An 11,713-nucleotide genomic window follows, 5' to 3' on the forward strand; every position below is an offset into this window, starting at 1 on the left:
TCTCTGTAGCTCTGTCGTCACCGACGTTTTGATGCCGTGCACATCTTCAAAACGGGTCTATGTTGCCGGTCTATGGTGTAGTATTGTAAGCATAAAAGCCACTGGTGATTACTCTAAAATGGCCACAATAACCCTCGACATTTTACTAAAAATGCCTGGCGTCTGGATTGAAAAGTTTATACAAAACAGCGGCATGCGCTCTACTCTTCCCATTGTTTGATCACAAAGAATGGGATTCCGGTATTGCCGGAATATTCCCGTATAGTTTATGAATCATTGAATTTTTCCTGGAATGGAAAACCGCCAGACCTTATATGGGTTCAGGTATTCATCTTTAAATAATTACTGTGTAGCTACAAGTCTGGTGCTCTTTTATGAATCATATAGCCAGTTTACACTTAAAACCTTCTTTACCGCATTATGCGGCTTCTAATCAAATATAAGACGACAAATTTGGAACTATTTTAGAAACAGGTCAAACAGCTGTTCAGTATTAGTCGTTTCGAAAAACTGTCAGGCATTTTTTCTCGCTTTCCTTGCTTTGACTTCCGATTCTGCCTGAATTCAGAACAATAAATCCCTTCATTCTAAACCTTGACTTTTATTTTCAAACGTCAACAACTTATCTCAATTGTGACGTCATATTTCATTTCAATTAATACGAACTGCTTGTTCTACATGGGATATCAAGTAAACTGTAGACTTACTACTGACTTCTTCAGCATTAAGGTCTCACGTATGCCCTGGTGATAATATCGCCATCCGACTGTGATGACGTCAAATGCGCCTGGAGCGCGCCACAAGCCTCTTCTTTTTAATAACGCCACAGACAAGCTTACTCGCCACTTTCATCGTTAACGTTAACACTTGCCACTTTCACTTGAACTGAATTGTTCACCAACTTTGCAATTTATTTCTGTCTCTTTCCTGGAAATACGTGCTCTCGTATCCGCTTTATTCGCAAGTTTTTCGACTGTTTCATGTTCTGGTAATTTGCCGTTACAGTCATAAATAAGTAAACATTAAGCATGTGTAATTCATTGAGCTCGTACTGCAGGTGTGGTGTGATATAATGCGCTTAAAATAACCTATTGTTACAAACAATAGAAGCGGTTACAGTGTTTAGTATTGTGTGCCGAGTTTGGCCTTAGCACGTAATCAGCTTTGCCTTTGTTATAAAGTTAATAACTAGTGTAATTTGTGAGGTTGCAATGAATTAATTAAAACCGGATCAGCCACCAAAATCTCGAACAAAAATGCTTTCATCATCTCATTCTTTAAATTATGAGCTCGCATCGCTTACGTTGGTTGATGTCACAATGAATCTCTTAATTGACGAACAATGACATGCTTTGTCAGGTTTGTGATGGAACAAAACAAACTGGATCATTAAGTCAAGTCCAGCAAGTCCTGTTATACCGGGTGACCGTCAAGGTGCACCATACCACGTACCACGGTCCTGCCGGCACCATTACGGCACATTAGTGTCCTAATGAATGCCATTCGGGGCGCGATAAGAATCACAATTGCGAGCTATTCTAAGAACACAGCGACCTTAATTTTAATCTCTTTCGCTCCTCCTGCTGCACCTATCAATCTCATTACACTGTAGCAAGGCTAATGATGCCGGGCCTTGCTTGATCCCAATTTCTACCTATCCACAATCCTCGTCGTTTACTATGTGTGCTGTATCCATGGCGCACCCATCGCCAAATAGACTCACGTCCCTGCTAGACGTAATGGAGGGCGGAAGAAATTTATTAGGGGACGTAACCTGCAGCTGTTACAGTTGGAATTTTTGCCGGTGTAACGTTTGCATTCCGACGTAGGCGCGGTTTTATCACCAATTACATAGCAATGAAGTAAAATCATTATCTGTCGTGGTATGTGACCTAATATCGTAAATATCCTACCTATGGGAGAAATATTCCCATTGTAATCGATTGCGATTGCTTGTCAGATTTTTAGATGACATTTTTTTTTAACTCGAGATTCAGTCGACATTTATCTGTGGGTAAATAACCGTATTTGGAAGGGTTTTCGCAATCTGATGTTTGGTTTGCGTCCAAATAGTCGTCAATGTATTTAAATCGATCGTTCAGGTGATTTTGCAAAATTTATTTCCTCCCCCGCGAATTTTTAAAACATTTTAAAACTAATTTTGTAAAAATAGACATCATATAAGTGATCGCCGATGATGGGCATCAATCTTCAATAGAAGAGGAAAAAGATCAGGATCAAAACAATCAGGAGTCGGTCTGGTGACTTGAGATGCAGCATCTTGTCAGTCTCGCTTTAAAAAAGCTTTCGGCCACGATATAAATAATTTAATCCTGTTACTTGGTTAATTTATTATTAAGCAGCTAATCCGAAAATTACCGGCCGTATCGAGTGTTTTACGTTTTCCATTTTTATCCACCGTGAAAATTTGACATTGTCAAAACTTTCGACATTTCTTGCGTGAAATTGCGCACTGTGAGATCGCACGCTTTGTCTTAACGATTTCCTCCCGTTTGGGCCTTAGTCGCCCATAGTCGATAGAAAAGTGTTTAATATTTTAAAATCGCTTGAACATTCTGTTTTTGTTGCACGCGTATTGTTTATTGTGTCGTTGTCATTCACAGGGCGAGGCCATCGGCTTATGCTGTTTAATATGCAGACTTGCTGCAAATTTGCAAAGAGATTTTGCTTGCAGGTTTTATTGCCAAAAGCGTAGCTAATTGTACCTTAAATTTACGGTTATAGCAAATCTGTGCATACGACGCCTTTTCGACCTTTCCAGTGAAGAACCTGGCCGTGGAACAGACGATCGTATCAGGAAAACTTCATCCGATTTTCGTCGAAAAATCTCGACGAAAGTTTAATTCTAGCAAAACGTCTCCCGTCATCGCGGCCACAATAACACCTCTTGTCTCAAGGAAAACCACTTTTTTGTCAAAATTCAGGAGGTGCTTTCTATACTTCCATTATATAGACTTATAGAGCTCCTTTTTGGCATGTCAAAGAAATCTTTTTATCCACAAGATAATCACGTCTTCATACCGCCCTCTCACGTCATGCGGTATCACAAACTATGCGTCGATGTAGGAATTTTAGAAAGTTCATGATCCGTTAAATCTTGCGGGATTGCAAGATTCGCTATAAACAGCAACGCGTGTACTTACCCAACATGACACTTCGAAACCAGCTTACATCACGTGTCTTTGTTTATTTTGGGAAGAATCCACTTGTCACTGGCGCTTCAAACACCTGAATTTGGCCCTTTTGCAAAGCTATCAGCCGCCATCGATAATGTCTAGCGCTAAGACAGGTCTTGTGCCAAATTCTGCTGCCACAAAGATGTATAGACCTTGTTCGCGTATGTTTTATACGTGCAAGGTGATTGTAGGACATATTTGAGAATATAAGGTGTTTTCTCGGTTTTGATCTAAGTTTTATCAAATGTTCCTCATTGTACCAGACTACATTGCTGTCTTAGGAAAATTTATGGTAAATAAAATACAGGACATAACATTATAACGCAATTGTGTTAATTTTTCTTAAAAACTGACGGAAACCAAAAACCTGATTTGCGTTGTGATTCTACAGTGCGCCTTGAGTGAAAACTTATAGTGCTGGATTGATTGGAATGCAGAACTATGTGGTGAAACCATGCTGTCATCCACCGGGTTCGTTTTGGTAATAATTCGCAAATCAGGTCATTGACCGTGCTCACATTTTGCGAAGTCCTTCAGTCAACAAATACATGATCTAACATATGCCTGTGTCTTTGAGACTTAAAGGAGAATTGTTTTTCAATTACCTGGACATCTGAAGAAAAGCGATCTAGCAGATGTTGGGACGCATTTAACTCTTCAAGAGCGTGGTCAGAACCTATTTGCTTTGATCTTTTATTCCTTCCGTTATTGCAATCGTATTGTTGTGTTGTTTCCGTATCAGACGTCGCAAACAATTCACAGTTGCTAATTGTAATGACCGGTTTATATTTATCAGCATTTTTGTTTGATCATTCGTCTTTGCGAGTCTCCGAGTCAGGCGTTGTTTGTCGTCAGCGTTGCGCCTTCAGTTTGGAAGTTTAGAAAGGAATGTTATTTGGGTGTTCTTCATCCTGCTGTTGTATAAAGCAGGATAGCAGGGTTTGAAGCAAAGAAAATAGTGTCGTGCCGAGACCATGCTTGGTTTGACCATGACGAGACGAGACCACGTTGCTACTATATTTCCTACGGTGTTTCCTACTTCTCTCATGAGCCCCCAGTATTCGTGATCCTCCCAAGCATGCGCTATGAATTTGTTAAAAGCGAATCCTCTCATGACGCTAAATGAATCACAAACAGACTGTTGTAACGCCATAGCGCCCTCTGTTGCAAAATAATCTGTGGTTATGGCCGTTATATTACGCTACACAGAACTCTGAAATGGAATTGTATTCACATGTCGCCGTATACCGGTGCGCTTGCAGCTAATAAAGGCTTAACTCGTTTTGTCGTGAAGATCAATCTTTTCCAATAAAGTAAATAGCTATAAAAATAACCCTTACTGTATATTAGATGCCGCAAGTTCGTCCTATGATAAAGCAGGGATCGCAATTGGATGTATTTCAGGTTTTGCAAACTCCTTAAGGTTCCTGAGAGCTTATATGCTGTTGAAATCATCAAATAATTAGTTTTTATATGTGGTCGAACACCGATATGTATCTATTCATATTTTTCTGTATACGTCAAAAGCGAAGTTAAAAATAACGGGTAATAGGATGAAAGGTAGAGTTAGGGTTGGACCAGACTTTAAAAGATCCTTACATTCTTGGTGGGAAGAAGTAGCGCCGTCATACGTTGGAAGGCGAAGGAAGACAGTGGGTCATGCGTTATTAAGAGCAGCTATAGAAAGCAATTGCAATAATATAGTGATATTCAGGATCTCTCTGTAGTAATGGGCGATGTTTGATGCATTTACATGCTAGTCTTTACTTGTTCACCCAATATCCTGGAGGAACCTGGGATGCCTGCAAAAGAATTTTGTGCGGCTCGAAAATCATTTTGACAATCGCTCATGCATGGCGAAACATTCCGGCGAGACCGGCAGTCTTGAACTTTCTTTGACCTGTTTCTAATCTTTGCGCAATGCGATATCAAAAGCTGATAGCACGATTGAGTCGCAGCAGTATGTCTTCAATAGATTGCCGCACTCAACCGATGTATTTTTTTGCGGCCACGGGAGCAGCTAAAAATCTGCCGAATGAAGCGGTTGCGCTTGAATGCTAATTTTTATGCAAAATGTTTGCAGGTTACTAAAACGTTGTGCGGCCCACTTGCTCAGCTGTAACTGACAAAGTGGCCCGGGACAGCGAATAGGTTCGTCACCCCTGTTGTAGTTGATTACGGGCCACATTTTGAAGTATAGTTCCCTGAAGCATAGATTAAGCAACAGTTGGCCACCGTCACCTTACGGCGAAGGGAGAAAACTAGCAAACAGGACGGAGCGCCCACATTCTGTGGAAAATAAGAAAGAAAGGAAAACGGTGGAGTAGCGCCATCTAACAGTGGGATATATTTTAACCACAGTTGCAGCAAATCATACTCATTAGAAAAAACATCTCACCCTTTTTTTGTTTTTTGTTTAAATCTTTTGGCTTCATGGATAGTTACCAAGGGTTTGATATATGTTTACAAACATATCCTTGTATAGTATATAAATTTATATATATAAGCATGATTAAAGAAACTGTATAAAATTATATATATAAGCATGTTCCAGATTAAAGAAACTGAGGCTGTTGGAATACACATGACAAGTTGCGTAAAAGGTTTGGCACCGATAGATCTTGTAACATGGCATCAGATTTTAAATGAACCTCCATAGATAAACAGTAACCAACTAAAACAACAACTTCTAAGAAAAGAATAAATATTTAAACTATGACAACTTACAATTTCATTTCAAGTTGTGTTTTGACATTTAATGACTTCACATTTTTATGAAAGGTTTTTAAATCATAAACGCATTTAGATTAAACAACTATAGTCAAGACCCGGGTTTTCGTATCAAGCCCGTCCTGAGCTTTTATGATTAGCTACAGTCCCTGATAGTAACCGTAGTAATAAAATATTATATGTAAGAACCTGTTATATGTCCAATATTATATACTTTGATCTCGTCATCCATGATAATGTTCAACCAGGTTTCCTTCTTATCACCGTGCGGTGGCGCTACGCTCCTATAGTTCTCTGTGACGTATAACCCGGACTAATCTTTCTCATTTCCCCGTATGATGGCGCTGTTTCATCCCTACACAAACCTCTAAAGTCTAAATCCTGCTCATACTTCTACTGAGAAAGCAAAACTTTAGACTGGTTTTCGCGGTGTAACATTTGAGCTTGGGGCTTATGTGGAAAGATCAATATTACAAAAGAATGCTTATTTTGGGTTAGGTCGTCGGTTTAAAGACACGGAGATAAAAGAGATCTTACATGCGGATAATATAATGCTTTGAAGATTATTTTTTTTCACAAACAGTTTTCAACTGCAAAGCACTGTTTCCACCTGTTTTTCTTTCCGCTAGATGTCAAAACGGAGTTATCTAATAAAAGGCGGCGAGCACCAGTTTTGAGAGCACTACGTTGTGTTGTAGCGCTAGATCTTGTCGGAGGGTGGAGGTTGAGAAAACAATTTGCAGATAATCTGTGTCACGTGCGGGAAGCAAGGCAGAGTTATTCCAGAGTTTCTAAATAAAGCATTTCTTGCGTCAGATAGATTTTAAACATGAAAGGTTTTGACACATTTAGCAAATCCCTCCAAAGGTCCACAAAAAGCTGTGAGATTATGCATGGGTTTATATGGTAGTATATATGTATATAGTATATATGTATGTATATAAGTATAAAAACTTATATGTATAGTATATATGTATGGTTTATAGTTTATAAGCATGGTTTTATTATGGGTTTATACCGTTTTCTGCCGAGCGCTCGTTCCATTGCACGTCATGCCACGTCACATATGAAGAATATTTGGGGGATTTTTTGTTAATGCAAACTATCTGCCTGATGCTAACAAAGAGCCTTTGTATTATCAGATTAATTAAGTTTTCATATTTTAACAGGAAATTGTTCTATGACTCGGTAATTAGGAAAGTCATTATTAGAAACCTCCCTTAGCTAGAGGATCAGTTTGACAGCTTATGCCGAGCAAAGAAACATGTGAAATCATCCTCAACAAGCATTCCAGGAATAAAGCGCAAATGAGTCGATGTGCATTAGCGAGTGGTAAAAATTAATTAAAGTGTTCTGTAAGTTTTTCTGCTATCCGTGTTGATTGAGTTGACCCATCGATGTTTACACTTAATTTGTCTTGTTAAAAATAGCTTGCGCCACTTTTGGCAATTTTCCTGAAGTAAATTTTGCTTCTCGGAATTCCTGTAAGTACCGTTTCCTGGAAACCGTTATGGGAGATGGTGTTTGTTTACATTTTTCTTCCCCTTACACCGTGCAAAAGAAGCGTTTGAGAAAAGCAAATTTTTCGTCCTGACATCCCGTTCGTTGAAAATCGGCTTATCAAAAATAAAACACGCGTTACTCAGCGCCGAATAAAGAATATACAATGGTGGTTTAAGTCGGTTGCGCGTTTTCTACCAGACTTGTATCAAGTTTGACGCAAGAATATTCTCTAGTTTGTGGTCATGTCAAAATTGGAAGCTTTTCTCTAAACGTTTCCCGGAAAAGATTAAACATCTCCCCGGCAAACTGCGGCTGAGCTAATTGACTCTCAGTACCAATACCAAATGATTTGAAGCATTTGAAGCCCGGTTACGGCAACTGCCCTATAATTTGACACATCCGCCAAATCATAACTTCGATTTCTGAATTTTCATCATGTTTTGTTTACTTAGGCCGCCAAATGACACGCTTCAACATTCCAACGCAGAAGTAATGGGAAAGCGGGCTGCGCAGCGCTTGGTACGGTTCGAGTTACAACTTCCAATCCAGGAAGCGATTCCTGGTCGCTGTAGTTACGATAATTTCTGATGACTTCCGTTACTATCAGCCTTGCAATTAGCAAGGCAATATCTGCACCTGCAGCAGTAGTTCATATAGTAAACAAGTATCACTTTCATATAATGAGAATCCGATGAAAACCTGCGATAACCTTCGCCTTTTCTTGCCTATGACTGGGCTTTTCTTTAACTCTCACACCTAACACCAACAGAGGTTGCAGTGCTGGTATTTCTAAATACGGAAATTATGTGAAACTTGGAACACTTTTTGGTTTGACAAACACACCGAAGGCTTGGTTATATACGAGGTTGCATCCACGGGCGACCATGTACAGTAACAATGACGCAAGTGCGGTGGTATAAGGTCTAAATTTGAACGATATTCACGATATCACTTACGTCATTTACTATATCGCTTTGGGTAGAGTTAGATTGTAATCGCGCCTCCTTTGTAACATGCGCGGATAATTACACATCCGAGCGAAACTGTTCGTGATTTTTGCGGCTTATCGCTGACCAAAACGGTTCCACGACATATGGCCGCGGGAAAGTGGCCGCGAACAAACTCACCGGGGTCAACTGAACGTGACGTAAATTGACCGCAGACAAACTGACTGTGACATAAACTGGCCGGCGATCAAATTAACCGTCGATAAATTGGCCGGCGATCAAATTAACCGACGACAAATTGGCCGTCAAAAGGTCAAAATTCTAATTCACTATCTAGTCACTATCGTCGATTTGACGACGTCACAATTTGCGCAATAAACTTCCTTGTTTGTCAAATAACAGCTTGTGTAAATTTTAGTGCCCATATTATGTAGTGTCATATGTGTTTTGCAGTGAACGTCTTTTAATGTTGATACTCGTATTTCTCGTATTTCCGGAAATATTTCTGTTTATTTCAATAAACGTTTCAATGTGTATTGAAATAAAAAACAATTTTGTTAAAAACAAAGGAAATAGTTACAAACAAATATTTACTTTACATATCATGTACTACCGAGTTTAAAATTTTGACCTTTTGACGGCCAATTTGTCGCCGGTTAATTTGATCGCCGGCCAATTTATCGACGGTTAATTTGATCGCCGGCCAGTTTATGTCACAGTCAGTTTGTCTGCGGTCAATTTACGTCACGTTCAGTTGACCCCGGTGAGTTTGTTCGCGGCCACTTTCCCGCGGCCATATGTCGTGCTCCCGACCAAAACCACGGTTCATTCAAAACTTCATTTGTTTATTTGTTGCCTCAACACCTGAGATTTTTTACATTTTGTGTAAAACGAAGAGGTTTCACCAATATGATGATGGCTACGCGGCGATACGCGCGCTGTCTTTTCTTGTGCTCGCTGCACAAACAAAAGTGTTCAAATCGCGATGTACCGCGGTATAGGATATCGGGAATAAACGACAGAAGAAGCGTTTCAAAGAACTATTTTTCGTCAAGTCCTCATTGGACAAACAGCCAAAACTCATGTGTTGACGCGAAGTTCATTAAAGCCACGGTTTGAGTAGATTTGCTAGAATCGAGGTTTATGACATGACCGAGGTTAAACGATACAAAGGTTATTTAATCTCACAAGAACATTTAAAACTGTTTTATTCAAAAGCCAACAGAAGAATTTACAGAATATTCTCAGACGAATTTATGCCAGATGCTCACGTATATGAAAAGAAAACCGTGAAACAACAAAAGTACTCCACGATCATTAAATAATCGGTGTTAAATTGAAAACAGCCTCAAGTGGATCATTCATATTCGAGCCAAACAAAACGTTCTTGGAAATTCTTTAAACCAAAAATAACCCGACAAAACAAGCGCATTAAAGATCACCGCCAAGCTTAGACTCAGCTGTAACCAGTTTTTTTAAATTGTATTTGAGTTACAACGCAGGTCACCACAATGGAAGGATGCTGTCACGTGACTAGGGACCCCGAGTGGTAAAATTTGCTCAAAACATCTCACCATTGCGACGCGCAAATTTTTTCATCGATCGCGATCTTTCATCGATCGCGATCCTTCTATTTGAGTCGCGTGCGACGAGTTTTCCGAAACGACAATGCGCGGCATTCCAGGTATAAGCGGTGGTTATGCGCTAGTTGAAATTAGATTCCGACTTTTAATCTTATTACATTGTGGGTTGTGAATTTATAATTTTACTTACGTGCTCACACATCAAAGATGGAAATCACTTATCAACATCAGACTGGAGACATTTTCTCGCTCTCATAAGAGCTGTTCGTTTTGTTAAATGCCAGTTTAACAACCAACCTAGGATTAATCTTGGACGAACGTGTAACAAATAACAAAGGATTTGGTTAAACAGTTATAAGTTACGATCCTCGTGTATTTCAACCTTATAATGGACATTTTTCATCGTTTAGCGGTTGTTAAGCTGCTATTATCGATGGATCGTATCCAGTAAAAATGTTACCAAAACAACTAAGAAAATCTCGTTTAATAAATTTGGAATTAGCACCACAATTGGCTCGTGCACTATACCAATTGTTGTTAGACATAAATCATTCGAAGAAGAAGCGAAAAAACAGGTAAACACGAAAATTTTACAAAACTTAACTTTCGGCCGGTTACTTTTGTTTAAATCAGGCGGTTTCGGGCGTTTCCATCATCGTGTTAATTAACCAGATCCGCAGTAAAAAGCGTGAATTTTTTCTACTTCAGGAAACCGCGGAGCGCAGAAATTTTTTCGCTTCTAAAACCTACCATCATTGCTGGAATTACCCGTCTACGTTGATTTATTATTATCTGACACGGAAATCTTTGTTACAAGTGTATGGAAGCGCGACGTACACACCCTGGACCGCTATAAGAACGAGGCAGCGTTACTCATTTGGCCGACTTAGGAAGCTGTGTTTTCGGCGAGCGTTTCCAAAGAGTTGCCGATAGTCACGATGCGTTGATTGAAGTGGAAAGCATACACTCGTATATCCTACTTGTGAATAGTACTCTTAATTAATGGCGAACGGACCATTAAGGAAGTCTTGGGACTGGAAATTCCCGCCTTTTTCGTGATAAAATTCAGTCCTGGCGGGAATGCTGGAGGCGTTTGAAGAATTTTAATCTTTCCCCCGCGCTCAAATCAAATCTTAACTTGGCATTTTGTTCCAGCCGAGATATATATAAGTGCAGTCACCATCAGCTCGTAGTAAAGAACGTTATTGTCAACCTTGTTAAAAGTTTATCAGCGGCACAATAGAAGCGCAAAGTCATAGCGGAAAGTTGTCACGTACCCGCAGGGTCTTGTTAAACCGTATAAAATGTCTTTGTGCGCCGCAGGAAACTTTTACAAACTAGGTCGCTGCTCAATTTTTTCTGAAGTGTACGTTGCATTAACCAGAACAACAACGAACCGACTAAGTTAAACTTTGTTCAGCGGCAAATAACGAGTTAAATGCGTCAGAGATAAGGCAGGAAGATTTTTGAGGTCGAACAGTTTAAACATGTTTTCCTGCTCAATCTTGCGGTTACGGACGGAGTTTTAGAAGTTACGTGTTCCCCGCTGAATCATGTTATCCATTGTGTCGACGCTCGCTTTTCTTTCTTGGCGACAACCCTATGAGAGGAGTAGGTGGAAAAGCGTGCATAGAGCAATGCACGAACAAAATGCCAGAAGACAAGTGTGGAAGCGATTATGCATAAAACGTGCCTCATATATAGCTCAGTCCCTCACGATCGTTTGGAGCCAGATCAGAATTAGATCAACTGC

At 39.8% G+C, this 11,713-nt stretch overlaps 1 long non-coding RNA gene across 1 annotated transcript; it reads right to left on the minus strand.

Moving 5' to 3' along the window:
* Positions 1–4,393: 4,393 nt before the first annotated feature.
* LOC143446301 (uncharacterized) lies at positions 4,394–7,259 on the minus strand. The gene is made up of 3 exons (XR_013113911.1): positions 6,946–7,259; positions 6,117–6,718; positions 4,394–4,639 (listed from the first exon to the last, which is right to left on the minus strand). It is a non-coding gene; the product is annotated as an uncharacterized LOC143446301 (long non-coding RNA).
* Between the last annotated feature and the right edge of the window lie 4,454 nt (positions 7,260–11,713).

Source organism: Clavelina lepadiformis, chromosome 2, assembly GCF_947623445.1.
Source record: "Clavelina lepadiformis chromosome 2, kaClaLepa1.1, whole genome shotgun sequence".
Taxonomy (NCBI): domain Eukaryota; kingdom Metazoa; phylum Chordata; class Ascidiacea; order Aplousobranchia; family Clavelinidae; genus Clavelina; species Clavelina lepadiformis.